Source organism: Schistocerca serialis, chromosome 2 (assembly GCF_023864345.2).
Source record: "Schistocerca serialis cubense isolate TAMUIC-IGC-003099 chromosome 2, iqSchSeri2.2, whole genome shotgun sequence".
Taxonomy (NCBI): Eukaryota; Metazoa; Arthropoda; class Insecta; order Orthoptera; family Acrididae; genus Schistocerca; species Schistocerca serialis.
Genome location: NC_064639.1, coordinates 46436890 through 46457765, shown reverse-complemented (window position 1 = coordinate 46457765; position 20876 = coordinate 46436890).

Genomic DNA, 20876 nt, shown 5'->3' with positions numbered 1-20876 from the left:
GTCTTCGGAATTGTGTGGATGATATTTTTCCGAAAGTCACACGGTATATTGCCAGACTCATACATTCTACACACCAACGTGAACAGTTGTTTTGTTGCCGCTTCCCCTAATAATATTAGAAATTCTGATGGAATGTTATCGATCCCTTCTTCCTTATTTGATCTTAAGTCCTCCAAAGCTCTCTTAAATTCTGATTCTAATGGTGGATCCCATATCTCTTCTAAATCGACGCTTGTTTCTTCTTCTATCACAAATCTTCCCCCTCATAGAATCAATGTATTCTTGCACCTATCCGCTTTCTCCTTTGCATTTGACAGTGTAATTCCCGTTGCACTCTTAATGTTACCACCCTCGTTTTTTAATTTCATCGTAGACAATCATTTCTTATACGATGTCATCACATCTTTCATGCAGCCATTTCGTTTTAGCTACCCTGTACTTCCTATTTACTTCATTCCTCAGCATTCCTGAATTTCCGTGAACGTTTTTATATTTTCTTCTTTCATCGATCAGCTGAAGTATTTCTTCTGTTACCTGTGGTGTCTTTGAAATTACCTTATTTCTACCTATGCTTTTCTCTCCAGCTTCTGCGATTGCCCCTTTTAGTGACGTCCATTTCTCTTCAACTGTACAGCCAACTGAGTTATTCTTTACTGGTGTATCTACAGCCATAGAGACCTTAAAGCGTATCTCATCGTTCCTTACTACTTCTTTGCCTATTGGTTCTTCTCTACTAATCTCTTAAACTTTAGCCTACTCTTCATCACTACTACATTGTGATCGGAGTCTGTATCTGCTCCTGAGTACCCCTTACAATCCAGAATCTGATTTCAGAATCTCTGTCTGACCATGATGTAACCTAACTGAAATCTTTCCGTATCGCCCGGCCTTTTCGAGTATATCTCTTCCTCTTGTGATTCTTGAACAGAGTATTCGTTATTACGAGCTGAAATTTATTCCGGAACTCAATTAGTCTTTCTCCTCCTTGTCCCAAGCCCATATTCTCCTGTAACGTTTTCGTCTACTCCTTCCCCACAACTGCATTCCAGTCCCTCATTACTATTTGATTTTCATCTCCCTTTACGTACTGTATTACTCTTTCGATATCATCATATACTTTCTCTGTCTCCTTATCCTTAGCTTGCGACGTCGGCTTGTATACACGAACTATCGTTGTCGGTGTTGGTTTGTTGTCGAGTCTGATAAGAACAACCCCATCACTGAATTTTTCCCCGTAACCCACTCTTTGCCCTAACGAATGCTACTCCCATTGTACCATTTTCAGCTGGTGCCGGCCGCTGTGGCCGAGCGGTTCTAGGGGTTTAGTCCGGAGCCACGCTGCTGCGACGGTCGTAGATTCGAATCCTGCCTCGGTCATGGATGTGTGTGCTTTCCTTAGGTAAGTTGCGTTTAAGTAGTTCTAAGTCTAGGGGACTGATGGCCTCAGATGTTAAGTACCATAGTGCTTAGAGCCATTTGAACCATTTTCAGCTGCTGTCGATATTACCCTATACTCATCTGATCAGAAGCCCTTGTCTTCTTTCCATTTCACTTCACTGACCTCAACTACATCTAGATTGCGTCTTTACATTGGTCCGCAGCTCGTGGTCGTGTGGTAGCGTTCTCGCTTCCCACGCCCGGGTTCCCGGGTTCGATTCCCGGCGGGGTCAGGGATTTTCTCTGCCTCGTGATGACTGGGTGTTGTGTAATGTCCTTAGGTTAGTTAGGTTTAAGTAGTTTTAAGTTCTAGGGGACTGATGACCACAGATGATAAGTCCCATAGTGCTCAGAGCCAGCCATCTTTACATTGCCCTTTTCAGATTTTCTAGCTTCCCCGCCGCATTCAAGCTTCTGACATTTCACGCCCCGACTCTTAAGTCATTATGCTTTGGTTGACTATTCAATCTTTTTCTCATGGTCGTCCCCCTTTTGGCAGTCCCCTGCCGGAGATCTGAATGGGGGACTATTCCGGAATCTTTCGCCAATGGAGAGATCATCATGACACTTTTTCACCTACAGGCCACATGTCCTGTGGATACACGTTACGTGTCTTTAATGCAGTAGTTTCCAGTTGCCTACTGCATCCTCAGGCCACATGTCCTGTGGATACACGTTACGTGTCTTTAATGCAGTAGTTTCCAGTTGCCTACTGCATCCTCAGGCCACATGTCCTGTGGATACACGTTACGTGTCTTTAATGCAGTAGTTTCCAGTTGCCTACTGCATCCTCAGGCCACATGTCCTGTGGATACACGTTACGTGTCTTTAATGCAGTAGTTTCCAGTTGCCTACTGCATCCTCAGGCCACATGTCCTGTGGATACACGTTACGTGTCTTTAATGCAGTAGTTTCCAGTTGCCTACTGCATCCTCAGGCCACATGTCCTGTGGATACACGTTACGTGTCTTTAATGCAGTAGTTTCCAGTTGCCTACTGCATCCTCAGGCCACATGTCCTGTGGATACACGTTACGTGTCTTTAATGCAGTAGTTTCCAGTTGCCTACTGCATCCTCAGGCCACATGTCCTGTGGATACACGTTACGTGTCTTTAATGCAGTAGTTTCCAGTTGCCTACTGCATCCTCAGGCCACATGTCCTGTGGATACACGTTACGTGTCTTTAATGCAGTAGTTTCCAGTTGCCTACTGCATCCTCAGGCCACATGTCCTGTGGATACACGTTACGTGTCTTTAATGCAGTAGTTTCCAGTTGCCTACTGCATCCTCAGGCCACATGTCCTGTGGATACACGTTACGTGTCTTTAATGCAGTAGTTTCCAGTTGCCTACTGCATCCTCAGGCCACATGTCCTGTGGATACACGTTACGTGTCTTTAATGCAGTAGTTTCCAGTTGCCTACTGCATCCTCAGGCCACATGTCCTGTGGATACACGTTACGTGTCTTTAATGCAGTAGTTTCCAGTTGCCTACTGCATCCTCAGGCCACATGTCCTGTGGATACACGTTACGTGTCTTTAATGCAGTAGTTTCCAGTTGCCTACTGCATCCTCAGGCCACATGTCCTGTGGATACACGTTACGTGTCTTTAATGCAGTAGTTTCCAGTTGCCTACTGCATCCTCAGGCCACATGTCCTGTGGATACACGTTACGTGTCTTTAATGCAGTAGTTTCCAGTTGCCTACTGCATCCTCAGGCCACATGTCCTGTGGATACACGTTACGTGTCTTTAATGCAGTAGTTTCCAGTTGCCTACTGCATCCTCAGGCCACATGTCCTGTGGATACACGTTACGTGTCTTTAATGCAGTAGTTTCCAGTTGCCTACTGCATCCTCAGGCCACATGTCCTGTGGATACACGTTACGTGTCTTTAATGCAGTAGTTTCCAGTTGCCTACTGCATCCTCAGGCCACATGTCCTGTGGATACACGTTACGTGTCTTTAATGCAGTAGTTTCCAGTTGCCTACTGCATCCTCAGGCCACATGTCCTGTGGATACACGTTACGTGTCTTTAATGCAGTAGTTTCCAGTTGCCTACTGCATCCTCAGGCCACATGTCCTGTGGATACACGTTACGTGTCTTTAATGCAGTAGTTTCCAGTTGCCTACTGCATCCTCAGGCCACATGTCCTGTGGATACACGTTACGTGTCTTTAATGCAGTAGTTTCCAGTTGCCTACTGCATCCTCAAGCCGTTGATCTTTGCTGTCACTTCCGCCTTTAGGGGCAGTTTCCCACTCCTAGGGCAAGAGAGCGCCCTGGAACTCTGTTCGCTCCTCCGCCCTCTTTGACAAGGCCGTTGGCAGAATGAGTGTGACTTCTTATGCCGGAAGTCTTCGGCCGCCAATGCAGATTATTAATCAAAATTTAGGCGGTGGCGAGTTTCGAACCTGGGACCGAAGGCGTTTTGGTTACGAATCAAAGACGCTATCTTTTTTTTGCTGAACTTATTTTGTTCATTATTGTTCATTGGGGGCGGACGTCCCATGACACCTGTTCAAGTTCATCATCGTTGATCTGTTCACTCAGGTTTTTATTACAGAGGGGAGCTAACCCGCTGACCTAACACGGTGAGCTACCGTGTCGGCGCCTCGAGACAACAGGCGTCCTGTACGAAACCCGAAAAATAATGGTCTGTCTAAAAGATTACATTTCGTTGCTGTAAGTCTCTGTAAAATAAATGGATAAGTAATGTATGTTCATAACTCCGCAGAGAAAGTAATGTTTCTTGCGATAAGCTATCTAAATAAATTTTCTTTGCCATTATTTTGTAATTTTCGACGGAAAACATTTTATGTGAAATCCACTGCATATCAGTGCAGCACATATACTCGAAATTATTTCTTTAACCATGCACAATGAATGCCTTTCCTTGGAGAAGCAAGTTTAGTGAGTAAAACTGCTTCATATAGGTGACGGTAATAGGTGGGAACTGTATGAAGTATAGTGCTACGTCTCTGTTGATGATGAGAGGGAGCTATCAGTACAACGAAAGGAAACACTGAAATTTACGTGTCATCTCTGAAAATTATATTTCATTTCCTTTCTTTTAAATTGCATCTTTTTGCCGTAGTTCAACTATGGATAATGTTGCTAGATGTCGGTGTATGCTAAGTAAAATTTTAATTGGTTATTTTATGTTCCACTTTTACCTTGCACATATATGCTGTTAGTTAAAAATGATAATGTTCAATACATGGCACAAATACATGGTGCTATGAACCGATGGCCATTTAATGAGATGGCAGGGTCGTTTTAACTCTAGAAAACTGTAAATAAATTGATTAATTTGTTTAAGATCGTGGCACTACCTCAGAATGACCTACGTTGTTTCATTATGCACGTATAGCGCGCATTCATTCATTTTATTGTAGCCCGAGAGGGGAGCATAGAATTCTATTAAAAACCAAGACATATATTTGAAAGGTAACAGGTCTACTATGTTTCAGAGAGAGTACTTAGACAATTAAAATCAATTTTCCTTAGAGTCATAATATTGTTGAATATTAAATGATCATTCTGAAAACAATTATGAAAGACATAGACCGCAAATATATGTAAATTCTTTGAAGTATAAATGGTGTAATTGACTCGAATAACGGAGCCGTTTGCTTCAAATATCAACAAAATTACTGCTGCATTAAATTTTATGTTAGACTGTACAGTTAATATGGCAAGGCCATCCGTTAGACAATGAATTAAAAACTGTACAGTTAATATGGCAAGACCATCCGTTAGACAGTGAATTAAAAGAACGTGACCATTATAATTGTTGTGTCTCTAAAAGATACACCTGGACAACGCGGCGAATCATTATTGTTTCAGCAGTGTTACGCACCGGCTCTGGTGACAGCCCGCACAATAATGGGGGCTGGTTTCGTGTCGGTTATTGCCATTTAAGGGAGACTGTGGATTTAAACTGCTGACCGGCTGCACTTATGCGTGTCATACTTTTATCGTTCCTGTGTGCTACCAGCAAATGGGTGGGATCTAACAACGTTATGACAATGGAATATAATTACATTCTATCGTTATGCTGCTTTAACGATCAGAGCTTGCGCTAATTCAGCTGTGTTCGAGATAACTGATGTAATCATCGGCTATACTTCCGTTGAATGGACGTACTTAATTATTATTTTATAATGTTGTTGTGAGCTCATTGCAGTATACCTTTAGATTTTGAAACTTTTACCTCATCCACGACGATTAAGAGCGTCAAGAAAAAGTTATTAATATGTCATTGCGAAAACCTAACGTCAGAAGTTTACTTTCCACCCTCGAATGGCATAATAAATAAATAAACTGTATTCTGAAATGACCTTACACCCCACTATTTATCTCACTTTATGCAGCAGTATGTTGCCTTCAGTAGCAACAAGTACATCCTTCACATCATTTTGTTGATACTCAGCTTCCTCAGAATTCTCTTTAGAGTGTTTGCTATTGTCTCACAAATATTTTCTTTGCACAACGGTAGGCGCTTATAGCAAAAAACGAGCCACGCCTACCAAAGAGGCAGAAACACAAAGGTCGAAGGATACTGCTGCATTTATAAACCCTCCTGAGAGATACATACGTCCACAGAATTTAATATTTCTAAACGGTACTCAGCGTGTTATAGCTATCATCAATAGCTCTTTTTTATCGTATACAATGAATATAATTACTGTTTTTACTAGCCGACTAAATCATGTATTACATAATGTGACAAAATGAGCGGACTATTTACAGCACATTGTAAAAGTACATTCCATTTCTCCCAGCATAGCAATAAAAGTGTGAATAATAATTAGTAAACATATTACTGGTTTAAATTATATTAACGGCTGCAGTAGCTCAAATCAAACAATGAAATAAATCTACGATATTTCATTCCTCACATTAAAGCAGCATAGACTTGAAATTGAATTTGGCCACGTTATTGCGGAAATTAAAAATGGTCTGATATATTTCACAACAATACTGTAATGAAACGTTAACTACCCCGCTATGCCAGAGCATAATCGCTGCAGGCTTACACTGAACTCCAGCATACACCAATGAAATGAATGGGCTTACAATTGTAGTATTTACGATGAGCTTCGCTAACTAACGGCCATAGTAGACTCTGTGCGTGTGGGTACTTTTTTCATCAGTTTGCACCTCCATTATTTGTTGGATGTTTCCACTTTCTGTCTTCCCCACTGTTCTTACACACCAAAATTCTCTTTGTTATCACAGACACTATTCCCAGATATGTTAATCCTTGTCCTATCATCCTGTATCTTCTTGTTGTCAGTGTTTTCGTTTCTTGCCCGATGCTGCTGGGAACCTGCTCTACATCTGTATCTACATAGATACTCCTCAAGCCACCGTACGGTGCGGGGCGAAGGGTACCCGATACCATTACTAGCTATTTGCTTTCCTGTTACAATCGCAAATAGAGCAGGGAAAAACGACCGTCTGCATGCCCACGTATGAGCCCTAATTTCTCTTATCTTAACGGCCCTTACGTTGATTGCATGTTGGCAACAGAAGAATCGTTTGGCAGTCAGTTTCAAATGCCGGTTCTCTAAATTTTCTCTATTGTGTCTCTCGAAAAGAACGTCGCCTTCCCTTCAGGGATTCCCATTTGAGTTCTCGAAGCATCTACGTAACATTTACGTGTTGTTAGAATCTACCGGTAACAAATCGGACAGCCCGCCTCTGAACTGCTTCGATGTCTTCCTACAATCCGACCTGTTACGAATCCCTAATACTCGACCAGTACTCAAGAACAAGTCGCACCAGCGTCCTACATGCAGCAGTAGGCTTTCGGCATGTAGGTACTTTTTTTCATTCCTTGTATTATCAGTCTACCTCATTTTCAGCATCCTTCTAGAGCACCACATCTCATTCGCTTGGATTCTCTTCTCTTACTGTATTCCGAGAGTCTATGATTTACTACCACACAATGCTGTACCCAGAACTTACATTCTCAGCAATTTCTATCTAAAATTAAGAACTATATTTGATACAAGTAGATGTTTTTTAGTCATCTTTACTGGTACTAAGTCCACCTCGATAGCTGAATGCTCAGCGCGGTGGTCTGTCACGCCAAGGGGCCCGGGTTCGATTCCCGGATGGGTCGGACGTTTTCTCCGCTCAGGGACTGGGTGTTATTTGGGCCTCTCTGACGAGGCTTCCTCTATGACAAGGCAGAACACAAAGCTTTAGTTTACTGGTACTAATCTGCCTTTTACGTCTACATCTACATCTACATCTACATCCATACTCCGCAAGCCACCTGATGGTGTGTGGCGGAGGGTACCTTGAGTACCTCTATCGGTTCTCCCTTCTATTCCATTCTCGTATCGTTCGTGGAAAGAAGGATTGTCGGTATGCCTCTGTGTGGGCTCTAATCTCTCTGATTTTATCCTCATGGTCTCTTCGCGAGATATACGTAGGAGGGAGCAATATACTGCTTGACTCTTCGGATAAGGTATGTTCTCGAAACTTTGACAAAAGCCCGTACCGATCTACTGAGCGTCTCTCCTGCAGAATCTTCCACTGGAGTTTATCTATCATCTCCGTAACGCTTTCGCGATTACTAAATGATCCTGTAACGAAGCGCGCTGCTCTCCGTTGGATCTTCTCTATATCTTCTATCAACCCTATCTGGTACGGATCCCACACTGCTGAGCAGTATTCAAGCAGTGGGCGAACAAGCGTACTGTAACCTACTTCCTTTGTTTTCGGATTGCATTTCCTTAGGATTCTTCCAATGAATCTCAGTCTGGCATCTGCTTTACCGACGATCAACATTATATGATCATTCCATTTTAAATCACTCCTAATGCGTACTCCCAAATAATTTATGGTATTAACTGCTTCCAGTTGCTGACCTGCTATTTTGTAGCTAAATGATAAAGGATCTATCTTTCTGTGTATTCGCAGCACATTACACTTGTCTACATTGAGATTCAATTGCCATTCCCTGCACCATGCGTCAATTCGCTGCAGATCCTCCTGCATTTCAGTACAATTTTCCATTGTTACAACCTCTCGATACACCACGGCATCATCCGCAAAAAGCCTCAGTGAACTTTCGATGTCATCCACAAGGTCATTTATGTATATTGTGAATAGCAACGGTCCTATGACACTCCCCTGCGGCACACTTGAAATCACTCTTACTTCGGAAGACTTCTCTCCATCGAGAATGACATGCTGCGTCCTGTTATCTAGGAACTCCTCAATCCAATCACACAATTGGTCTGATAGCCCATATGCTCTTACTTTGTTGATTAAACGACTGTGGGGAACTGTATCGAACGCCTTGCGGAAGTCAAGGAACACGGCATCTACCTGTGAACCCGTGTCTATGGCCCTTGCTTCATCCGTATGTTTTATGTTATGTCCAAGAGGGCAGGGCTCCTTCATTTCGTCTACTTACTGGCAAACTGTTATGATGTTAAGTTTGTCACTAATCTCATGTCTGCCACTGGCATCACTTTTTCTTTCTTCGGTTTACTATCAGTCCATGGTCTGTACTCGTTCCTTTCAACAACGTCATCTCCAAATTTTATTATTTATATCTTTCCATCTAGGCATATAATCCCACGCTCGAATTTCATTTGTTTCCAGTATTGCTTCTTCTATATACAGATTGAACAGTAGGGACGGATGACTGCGTTCCTATCTTACACCATTTTAATCCGAACACTTCATTCTTGATCCTCCATTGTAATTGTCCTCTCCTCGCTCTTGTACATATTGTACATTACCCGTCTTTCCCTAAAGCTTAATCGTATTTCTCTCATATTACACCATTTTCTGCTGTCGAATGCTTTTTCTGGGTCAACAAGTTTTATGAACGTCTCTTGATTTTTCTTAAGACTTGCTTCCGTTATCAAGCCCAAATTCAGAACTGCCTCTCCGGTGCCTTTACGTTTCCGAAAGACAAGCTGTGTGTCCTCAAACACATCCTAAATTTTCTTTTCTTCTGAATATTATTCTTGTTAGCAAATTGGATTCATGAGCTGTTATGTTTGTAGTGCGATCACTCTCTCACTTATTTGCTCTTGCTCTCTTCTGGATTGTATGGACAATATTTTTTCCGATAGTCTGCTCTCATATCTCAAGTATTATAGATTCTGCACATCAACTTTAATAGTAATGTGGGTGCCACTTACTACACTTATTTTAGAAACTCCGAAGGAATGTTGTCTATCTCTTCAGAATTACATGTTCTTAAGTGATGAAGACACCTTTTAAATTCTAACTCTAATACTGGATCCCCCATGTCTTCCATGTCGTAGCGAATTTCTCCTTCTATCACGTCATCAGACAAATCTTGCGCCTCATAGAGGCCTTCAGTGTACTCTTTTTATCTATTTGCCTCCTCCTCTTAGTTTAACGGTGGAATTCCCGTTAGCTCTTCGTGTTGACACGTTGGACTTTAATTTCAGCGAAGGTAGTTTTTCGTTTTCTACATTGGTGTCCAAAATTAAAGCAACAAACGGAAATTTTGCAAGGTTGCGTTTATTTTGCCCCAAAACAGTGTAAATAAGTGATTGTAAAGTAGAAACAATGTAAAAAGCAAATAACGTAAAGAACTGCAACGTGCATAACGGTAGACGAAAATGTTCTTCGCTCTTTCCGTTGTGCACACACATTCCGACAGCAGGTTAATGTGCTCACTACGGCGTGTGACCACCTGTGGCAGCAATATGCGCCTGATAACAACGAGACATGCTGTGACTGTTGTCACCAATCTCATGTGAAGGCAATGGCGCCCATTCTTCTTGCAGAGCTGCTCGCAAGTCTTGTGGAGTGGTTGGCGGTCGCTGACGTGATGCAACCCGTCTCCCTAGTGCATCCCACACATGCTTTGTGGGCTTCAGATCTGGAGAGCGAGCAGGTCACGCCATGTGCGCAATATCTTGCATTTCCAAGGAAACATCAAGCACCCGAGCTCTACGAGATCGAGATTTATCGTCCATCAGTACGAAGACTGGGTCCACAGCACTTCGTAACAACCGCACGTGAGGCCCCAGGGTCTCATCATGATACCTGACAGCAGTTAAACCCAGCCGAATGAACTGTACAATTTCATGAAGTGGTGTTCGAGTGCTCAACATAATCCCTGCTCGCAACATTACGGATCTTCCTCTATATCGGTCTCTTCCCACAATGTTAGCGTCCCGAAATCGTTTTCCACGTTCTCTGAAGATGCATATCCACCGAGGATCACTCTCCAGAGCAAATCATCTCATCTGTGGCCCACTATTCGACCGTCCAGGTGGCATGTTAACAACTCCACTCTAGACGCTCGCTTCTGTGAAGACGCGTTGGAGGTGCACGTACATCAGGTCTCTGACAAGATAGACCACTCTGCCGAAGCCTTCTGTTCACAGTTTGCCTCGATACAACATGTCCAGTGAAGTCAGACGCCTGTTGCTGTGCATTACTAAGGCGGTACCATCACGCCCTTGCAGCCAAATAAAGGCCCTGTCTTCCTGATGTCACACGCGGGCGGCCCTGCCCAGGTCTTCGTGATACAGTTTTCTACTGTCCTGCTTTTATTTTTTCTATGGCTCTCCACTGCGGGGTGTGTGTGTGTTCAAGAATGAATGTGTGAATTCCTAAGGGACGAAACAGCTGAGGTCATCGGTACCTAGACTTACGCAGTACTTAAACGAACTTATGCTAAGAACAACACACACACCCACGCCCGAGGGAGGACTCGAACCTCCGGCGGGAAGGCCCGCACACGCAGGGAGTCTGCTAGGCGTCTTCTGTGTGCCATACTCCACCGTCTGTGACTGTGTACACAGCGATTGTGGGTGTGGGGCCATCCGGTAATGTCGGAATGGTTATCCGTTGACCGGTGTGCCATCTTCCGTGCAGAACACGAGCGTAAACACATGTGTTGATAGTTCGTATGATTATACTGTGAATTAGACAAAGGCTGGGGAAAAAGTGGTTTGTTGCTTAAATTTTGGACACAGGTGTATATGCTGAATCAACCCTTTCGATGACAGTTCCTTTTTCGATTTCTTCACCTTTTTGTTGCAACCATTTCGCATTGGCTTCCCTGAACTTTATTTTATTTGTAAGACACGTAAACTGCTATACTCCTGTCTTTCCCTGATAACTGTTGTACTTATTCACTCGTCGATCACTTGAAGTATTTCCTCTGCTACTCAAATTCTCTCTGCAGCTCCTTTCTTTTAGCTATGTTCATCTGCCCAACTTCTATGATTCCCGTTTTTAGAGACATCCAGTACTCAGCAACTAAATTGCATTCCGTGGTGCTCACTATCGTAGTATCTACAAGTACAGAAGTATCTTATCATTCGTCAATACTTCAAAACCGTTCCACGTCCCACATTCATTCTTGTCGACGATTCTCTTAACTTTTAGTGGACTGTTTATCATTACTCAATAATTGTGAAGTGAATTTATATCTGCTACTGGTAACGCCGTACGATCCACCATCTCAGTTCACAATCTTTATCTGATAATGAAGCACTCCAACCGTAATTTGCCAGTGTGCCCAGGCGTATTCCAAGTGTACTTCCTCCCCTTGTCACTCTTGAACATTCGCTATTATTATATGAGATTTATTGGAAAACTCAATTAGCCTTTCTCCTCTGTTATTCCTAGTAACCAAGTCCGTATTTTCCCTTATTTCTGTCTTTATTCGTTCCCTACTACCGCGTTTCAATCCCCCGTGGTTATTACGTTTTCATCCCTCTTTACTCACCGTTTAATACTCCCTTATTCTTCCTCTATCTTTTTATCTTCTGCTTGTCAAATCGGCATGTATATCTTCCCTGCTGTTGTTGGGGTTGGTTTGCTGTCGATTGTGATGAAAATAAACCTATAACTGACATATTCACCAACCGTCCTACTGATACTCGAGCCGTGGTTAGTCAGCCGATTCAGTGAGGGGCAGTCAGTGTCTGTCTGTCTGTCGTCCGGAGTGCTAGTATGTGTTAGGCCGCCAGTCTGCTCGAGTTTCTTCAGGCAATGGTCATTCGTGGTTGGATCGATCAGTTGGTCGGTCGCGCACCGAGACATAAGATGACTTGTCCGTCTTGAGCGTCGGCGCATGTGAGGTAGCCACGTGAGTCCAGTGCCACGCGCCGTATAGCGAGGGGTAGTGGCTTCGCGGCCGACACGAGAGCAACAGGAGTCAACCCACGACGTCGGTCTGGCCGGGGCGAGCTGCGACGCCGTGAGACGGCAGATCGGCGCGCCTTCCTGCGTCCGTTGAAGCGGCTGCCAGCGGACGGTTCGGGAGAGCGCTTTGGGGGTGCTGCGCCAGGCCAGACATCGCAGTTTGTTAGAAGTTAAGTGATTCGTGATATGTTGTTTCATTTACTTGTTACATTCTACTTGTTTTCTTGGTCAGTCTCTCGTCCCCAGCTTGCTCTTCTGTCTCTCGTCCGCATTTGTTAAGCAGTTAGTGTCTGTCTGTCTGTCTGTCTGTCTGTCTGTCTGTCTGTCGGTGCCCCGTACGTTAATAGCTGCCTCAGTCAGGTTTGTCGGATTCGGTGTTAACGAATTTATTCCTTGAAGTGTAACGGCCGAATTCCTGAAATAAGTTTTTATCTTGCCTATCATCTTGAGAGGCGGTATATGTGTAATGTAGAGCATGTTTGTATATTTAATGTAATACTGCATTTCATGGGTTTTTACTTAAACGGTCATTTTAGTATATAAAGTTGCCACCCTTCCACCGTAAGAGTTTTCTTTTAAAAACGAGTTGCACTTTAGGTGGCAAGTAATTCTTTTTAATGTTAGTGTTTTGTACCATTTCCATCACTCCTACGGGGTGCATAGTTTATGTGCTTGTGTGAATTGTTAAAATTTTTATTTTAAAGTAATCTGGGGTGTTGCATATTTGCACCAGTGTAGTCTTTCAGAGGTTGTTGAGAGCGGTCGTGACTACGGCAGTGTCAAATGGGAGCGGCACGGTTCTCAGCCCAAAAGCTCATACTGTCAATATTTGTTCTTTCTGCCTCTGAATAAAATTGTAACTTGATATTTAGAGGGTGCTTTCTGATTATCATTTTAAATCTATTTTAAAAAAAGGGGGCTTTTAGGAATAAAATTTCCATTTGTTGAAAGAAATTTAATTTGTTTTCATCAGTTACCCAATTGCAACTACTTCCACGCTCACATAGTGTGACTAAATGTGTTAATGTTCTTGATGAATCGCTAGTAAATAAAGTAAATTCTTAAGAAAAGGTTTTGAAAGTAAAGTCACGGTTCAATAACGAATCCTACGCCTGTTACACCATTTTCTACAACTCCTGATATTAACTAATATTCGTCTGACCGCAAATCCTGATCATCTATCCATTTCACTTTACAGTCCCCCAGTATATCTAGATTGAGCTTTTTCTTTTCCCTTTTCAAATTATCTACCTTCCCTACCGCATTCAGAGTCGACCCGTAGAACGTTACCAGTTCGTTGGTTTTCAGTCTTTTTTTCCTCATAGTTTCCTCCTGTTTCTTGGTCCCCTCCCGGAGTACAGAATGGGAGACTAATCTTATCCGTCCACCTAATTTTCAACATAACTCTATACTATGATATTTCAAGCGCTTTGATTCTCTATTTGTCCGGTTTCTTCACAATTCACATAAATCTTTGTTCCAAAGGTTATTTCGTAGGAATTTCGTCCTGAAATTAAGCTCAGTGTTAGATGTCAGCAGAATTCTTTTAGCCGGGAATACCTTCCTTGCCTCTGTTAGTTTGCTTTATGTTCTCCTTGCTTTGTCCGTAAAGCGTCATTTTGATTCCAAGGTAGAAGAATTACTTAACTTGTGTACTTCGTGGTGCCGAATTTCGAGATTAAGTTTATCATTTCTCACATTTCTGCAACTCGTCATTCATCTAATTTTTCTTCAGTTTACTCATGATTCACATTCTGTGCTCATTAGATTATTCGTTCAACACGTCCTGTAATTCCTCCTCACTTTGACTGAGAGTAGCAATTTCAGCGGTGAATCTTATCATTGACATCCTTCCACTCTGATTTTTGATCCACTCCTGAACATCTCTTTCGTTTTCGTCAATGCTTCTTCGATGAATAGTTTGAACAGTAGGAGAGCCGGCCGCGGTGGCCGAGCGGTTCTAGGCGCATCAGTCCGGAACCGCGCGACTGCTACGGTCGCAGGTTCGATTCCTGCCTCGGGTACGGATGTGTGTGATGTCCTTAGGTTAGTTAGGTTTAAGTAGTTCTAAGTCTAGGGGACTGCTGACCTCAAAAGTTAAGTCCCACAGTGCTCAGAGCCATTTGAACCATTTTTGAACAGTAGGAGATAAAGACTGCATCCCTGCCCTACACTCTTTGCAATACTGGCGTATATCTCTTTACGTTCCATTCTTATTTTTTCCATCTTGGTTCTTTACATACTGTGTATTAGCCATCTTTCCTATTTTCCTTAGAACTTCGTATACGTTTTGTCATTTGATATTGTTGAATACTTTCTCTAGGTTGATAAATCCTAAGAAATTGTCTAAATTATTTTGAGGTTCACTGCCATTATTAATTGCTACGTCAGAACTGCATCTCTGGTCCTTTTATCTTTGCTGAAGCCAAATTGATCGTCATCTAAGGGACAAACAGTTTCATTTTCCGTAGAATATTGAGCTGTAAAACACTACATGTAGCAACTGCAAATATTGTTATAATTTAGCTTCTTGGGACTATGAACGATGTATACAAATTCTTAAACTTCTAATGTAAAGCTTATATATCCGAGTAGGAAATTAAAATTTGGATTGAATGTCATTAAATGGGAAAGGCCGATGGTCGGCCTTAATGGAACAACTATTTGATGAAACACAGCTACAATTCAGAAAAAGTCATGAAAAGAAATTATCAGCTTCTGCGGATTCAGTTTTTACTACTGAATAAAAGGGGGGTTGGGGGGAGGATGCGATCCGTGAACGGATTATGGCCTCATTCATAATATACTGTAATATTATAGTGATATCTCATTTGTTGTTCTTGTATATTTTAAGCCACGAGTTAAATCGTGTAATCAATTTCACATCACTTCCATATCGTTCCGCTGACTAACGGCGTCCGTTGTAGTCCGCTTTGTGGAGGGGACGGAGCTGCGCTGAGTCATTGCTGGGTTTCTGAGATGCCGTGCATCTGTGCCCCCCTGAAGTGATGACCGCATCCGTTGATTTTTTTTGTATGAGAACTAGTCATTCAGTGCCTTAGCCGCTGCAGACAACATGTCTTGACCGGCTGCGGAAGTTGATCGAAGCACTCCTGATACAGGAAACATGTTTCTGTTTTGGTAACAGAACGCTGTATTGCCATAACTCAGTGGGAACGAGATCGTTCTCACTCATAAAGTGAGTGCAGCTATTGAGCCATTAGCTGTGGGAATAGTAATTGTTTTACAGCACGGGATGCTAGTTATTGCAAGCGATAGCTTCTCTAGTCGCTTTAACTGAAGCGGCGACGCCAGTCAGAGAGCACTGTTTTCAAATCATTGTGTCATGTTTAGATACAGTTAATTACAGCAGGGAGATGAGAATTGTAGTGTGAGACTCATTCACTTCATAAGCACGTAACGTCGTTCTTTCATACTTTTTGCTTCCGCACAATGCATTTAACTGCGTTTTTGAGCAAAGGTATAATGACAGAAAATGCCTAAAGCTGGTCGCTCAGAGGGCACCTTAATTGAAACATCTCATATACTGTACAGATATCGACTGCATACGAATCATCAAAGGAGAATTTTCAGGGTACAGAGGGAAAGGAAGGAGGAGTCTTGGGATACTGGGTGATTTTGAAAGGGTAAGACGTCAGTAGCAGATTCAGGAAGAGCCACATACCTGTCACAGGAGAGATAGACCAAAGAACAAGGACCCTAAATTGCAGGTCCAAGTGACACGAGACACTAAACAAGTAGGGCAGTTTCGCGGAGTACTGTCGGCAATTTTCGGGGTTAATGGAGTTTCGCGTACTGTTTTTGCGGTGAAACACGAAACAAATAATGACAGCCGGCTGAAATTCTCCGTGCAGCGCGCGAAACACAGATGCAAAGCCATAAAAACGAAGCGTAAACCGCAGCGTCGGGCCTCCGTACTGATCGGCCTTTATTTCTCCTAACAGCAATAAACGGGGAGAGCTGCAATTTAATGTGCGGCCATTTCACGGCTAGTTTCAGAGACACGAAATCCACTGCGACTGGCCTCACGTGGGTGGCGGATCAGCACACACGGCTCCCATTATCCTTAAATACAGCGCCGAGGAACGTGTCATCCCCAGAAATTTATTGCTCGCTCATCTGATAGTCAATGCGCTATTATTGCTTCGAAGTGATAGCGTAGGAAGGATCTTTCAGATAGTCATGAGGAAAGTATACGAGATGGAAATTAACTGATATGAGTGACATAAATTCACCGAATGTTTTCCGACATCGTTTGAAAGTACAGAAAATTCAACGTCAGTTTAAATTTGTACAACTGAAGTGCTTCATATGTAACATCTGCAAATTTCCAATTGTCACAGTAAACAGAATAACAAAAAGGTATAGATACTGGAATAATGCAGAGAAACACTTACCAAGACTCGAGGAAGGGGAGGTTTACGTCCCCAGGTTTACATCCCGTCGACAACGAGGTCATTACCAGAGGAGCACAATCTCAGATTAGGGAAAGATGGGGGAAAAAATCGGCAGTGCCCTTTCAAAGGAACCATCCCGGCATTTTCCCAAAGCGATTTAGGAAAATCACGGAAAACCTAAATCACAATGGATGGATGGAGGTTTGAACTGTCGTCCTCCCGAATGCGATTCCAATGTGGTAACGACTGCAGCATCTCGCTGGTAGCAAAATTCGAGATGATACTAAATTATTCTTCCCTCCATGAACCATGGACCTTGCCGCTGGTGGGGAAGCTTGCGTGCCTCAACGATACAGATAGCCGTACCGTAGGTGCAATCACAACGAAGGGGTATCTGTTGAGAGGCCAGACAAACGTGTGGTTCCTGAAGAGGGGCAGCAGCCTTTTCAGTAGTTGCAGGGGCAACAGTCTGGATGATTGACTGATCTGGCATTGTAACACTAACCAAAACGGTTTTTCTCAGCTGGTACTGCGAACGTCTGAAAGCAAGGGGAAACTACAGCCGTATTTTTTCCCGAGGGCATCCAGCATTACTGTATGGTTAAATGATGATGGCGTCCTCTTGGGTAAAATATTCCGGAGGTAAAATAGTCCCCCATTCGTATCTCCAGGCGAGGACTACTCAAGAGGACATCGTTATCAGGAGAAAGAAAACTGGCGTTCTACGGATCGGAGCGTGGAATGTCAGATCCCTTAATCGGGCTGGTAGGTCAGAAAATTTAAAAAGTCAATGGTGAGATTAAAGTTAGATATAGTGGGAATTAGTGAAGTTCGGTGGCAGCATAGTGAACGCATTGTTGTGGCCAAGATAGACACGAAGCCCACGCCTACCACAGCAGTACAAGTTTATATGCCAACTAGCTCCGCAGATGACGAAGAGATTGATGAAATGTATGATGAGATAAAAGAAATTATTCAGATAGTGAAGGGAGACGAAAATTTAAAAGTCATGGGTGACTGGAATTCGGTAGCAGGAAAAAGAAGCCAAGGAAACGTAGTAGGTGAATATGGAATGGACGTAAGAAATGAAAGAGGAAGCCGCCTGATAGAATTTTGGACAGAGCATAACTTAATCATAGCTAACATTTGGTACAAGAATCATAAAAGAAGGTTGTATACATGGAAGTGGCTTGGAGATACTAAAAGGTTTCAGATAGAGTATATAATGTTAAGACACGGATTTAGGAACCAGATTTTAAATTGTAAGACATTTCCAGGGGCAGATGTGGACTCTGACCACAATGTATAGGTTATGAACTGTAGATTAAAACTGAAGAAACTGGCAAAAGGTGGGAATATATGGCGATGGGATCTGGATAAACTGACACAACCAGGGGTTGTAGAGAGTTTCAGGGAGAACATTAGGGAACGATTGAGAGGAACGGGGGAAAGAAATACAGCAGAAGAAAAATGGGTAGCTTCGAGGGATAGAATAGTGAAGGCAGCAGAGGATCAAGTAGGTAAAACGTCGAGGACTAGTATAAATCCTTGGGTAACAGAAAAAATATTGAATTTAATTGATGAAAGGAGAAAATATAAAAATGCAGTAAATGAAGCAGGCAGAAAGGAATACAAACGTCTCAAAAATGAGATCGACAGGACGTGCAAAATGGCTAAGCAGGGATGGCTAGAGGACAAATGTAAGGATGCAGAGGCGCATATCACTAGGGGTAAGATGGATACTGTCTACAGGAAAATTAGAGACTTTTGGAGAAAAGACAACCAGTTGCATGAATATCAAGAGATCATACGGAAACCCAGTTCTAAGCAAAAAAGAGAATGCAGAAAGGTGGAAGGAGTGGAAGGGTCTATACAAGGGCGATGTTCTTGAGGACAATGTTATAGAAATGGAAGTGGATATAGATGAATATGAAATCGGAGATACGATACTGCGTGAAGAGTTTGACAGAGCATTGAAAGACCTAAGCCGAATCAAGGCCCCAGGAGTAGACAACATTCCATTAAAACCACTGATAGCCTTGGGACAGCCAGCCCTGCCAAAGCTCTACCATTTGGTGAGCAAGATGTATGAGACAGGCGAAATAACATCAGACTTCAGAAGAATGTAATAATTCGAATCCCAAAGAAAGCAGGTGTTGACAGATGCGAATATTACCAGTCTAATAATCCACAGCTGCAAAATACTAACACGAATTCTTTACAGACGAATGGAAAAACTGGTAGAAGCCGGCCTCGGAGAAGATCAGTTTGGGTTCCGTAGAAATGTTGGAACACGTGAGGCAGTACTGACCCTACGACTTACCTTAGAAAATAGATTAAGAAAAGGAAAACCTACGTTTCTAGCATTTGTTGACTTAGAGAAAGCTTTTGACAATGTTGAGTGGAATACTCTCTTTCAAATCCTGAAGGTGGCAGGGGTAAAATACAGGGAGCGAAAGGCTATTTACAATTTTACAGAAACCAAATGGCAGTTACAAGAGTTGAGGGGCATGAAAGGCTAAAATGGCTCTGAGCACTATGGGACTCAACTGCTGAGGTCATTAGTCCGCTAGAACTTAGAACTAGTTAAACCTAACTAACCTAAGGACATCACAAACATCCATGCCCGAGGCAGGATTCGAACCTGCGACCGTAGCGGTCCTGCGGTTCCAGACTGCAGCGCCTTTAACCGCACGGCCACTTCGGCCGGCGGGCATGAAAGGGAAGCAGTGGTTGGGAAGGGAGTGAGACAGGGTTGTAGCCTATCTCCGATGTTATTCAATCTGTGTATTGAGCAAGCAGTAAAGGAGATAAAAGAAAAATGTGGAGTGGGAATAAAAATCCATGGGGAACAAATAAAAACTTTGAGGTTCGCCGATGACATTGTAATTCTGTCAGAGACAGCAGAGGACCTGGAAGAACGGCTGAACGGAATGGACTGTAAATCGAGTGATGCTGAGGGTATTAGATTAGGAAGTGGAGGCTTAAAGCAGTAAATGAGTTTTACTATTTGGGGAGCAAAATAACCGGTGATGGTCGAAGTAGAGAGGATATAAAATGTAGACTGGCAATGGCAAGGAAAGCGTTTCTGAAGAAGAGGAATTTGTTAACATCGAATATAGATTTAAGTGTCAGGAAGCCGTTTCTGAAAGTATTTGTATGGAGTGTAGCCAACGAGGACGACAAATAGTTTGGACAAGAAGAGAATAGAAGCTTTCGAAATGTAATGCTACAGAAGAATGCTGAAGATTAGATGGGTAGATCACATAACTAATGAGGAGGTATTGAATAGAATTGGGGAGAAGAGGAGTTTGTGGCTCAACTTGATTAGAAGAAGGGATCGTTTGGTAGGGCATATTCTGAGGCATCAAGGGATCACCAATTTAGTACTGGAGGGCAGCGTGGAGGGTAAAAATTGTAGAGGGAGACCAAGAGATGAATACACAAAACAGATTGAGAAGGATGTAGGTTGCAGTAGGTACTGGAAGATGCAGATGCTTGCACAGGATAGAGTAGCATGGAGAGCTGCATCAAACCAGTTTTTGGGCTGAAGTCCACAACAACGACAACAAAATTATTATACTATTAAGAGTTTTCCTGTCTTTCTGATACATGGCAGTCCATTACCGGATTGGTGCATCTGAAGTGCTGTTCATAATTTGATTTAAAATCTACACTAAGTGAACTTTATTCCCATCGCTTAATAAAATGTAATAAATAATCACGAATAGGTCGTCTGCTTCTACACCACTGACTTCTTCTTCCTGGTGGCGGCTTTGAATTTAATTTTCGTTGTTGTTTAGTGGGGTACGTGATGAACCAAGCCATGCACAATGGACGAGACCAGTG